This window comes from Salvelinus sp. IW2-2015, linkage group LG25 (genome assembly GCF_002910315.2).
Source record: "Salvelinus sp. IW2-2015 linkage group LG25, ASM291031v2, whole genome shotgun sequence".
NCBI classification, from domain to species: Eukaryota; Metazoa; Chordata; class Actinopteri; order Salmoniformes; family Salmonidae; genus Salvelinus; species Salvelinus sp. IW2-2015.
The window spans coordinates 16,770,755-16,771,716 of record NC_036865.1 but is presented as its reverse complement, the minus strand read 5'-3'; positions in this window follow the sequence as shown (position 1 = coordinate 16,771,716).

The window sequence follows — 962 nt, the reverse complement described above, 5'->3', positions numbered from 1 at the left end:
GTTTTTCAAAGAGATACGGTATGCCAACTCTCTACATTATGTGGAATAGTCCATAACTGTTTGAGTATAAAAGGAATACACATTCATAAAATAAAAAAACACAATTTGCTTTTAAATTATTTGTATTAGAGTGCTTGTTTTCTCAAGGTTCTCACAGATGGCAAATGTAACTTCTTCAAGGATAGCTTGGTAACCTAGGATGTCAGTGTGGAAAAGTAGAGGACGTTCATTTTAAACAAGACAAATTAATTCAGGATAGAGAGAATGTATATGGTGTATGCGTACGTACATACGTGTGTGTATGTGAGAGATGAAAGATTATATGCACTTAATGAGTGTATGTACTCTAAGCTCTTGTTTTTAATTACCTTGCCATGACATAATTTGCTGGGAGATAATATATGCCTGAAAGGTTTTCACTTTCGCTGTTGTCAACTCAAGAGCATTTGAACCAATCAATACCTGTCTGTCCTGTGGCACACTCATAGTTGGCCATTAGGAGAGAGCTGCTTATAGTRAGCTCAGCCAATACYATTAGCCCTAGCCTRAGGGCAGTTCCATGCCTTAGTCAGGGTAGGCACCTGCCCCCGTCATCCCCACCTCACCCCCTGAACCCCCCTTCACCCCTCCCCCACCATTAAGCAGCTCCCACTGGACATCATTTGGACACATCGGCCAAAGAGCACTTCTTTATTCCCTCTCTTTTCTTTCCCTGGCTCCACCAAAAATCAATACATCTCCCCTTTTTCTTAGTTTCACAATTTTGCCTCAATATGATTCACCTCTCAGCTGAATACAGGATCAGCTTCTTTTATCTACTACTTCCTGTGAGTAATAGGTCCACAGCTCTCAGTTAAAGAAAAACAAATAGAGAAATTAATACAAAACAGATCCTATAATCATTATTTTATACAGCTACTAGGTAGTTCATTTTCTCCTTACTGGCACCTTGTGGACCGGTC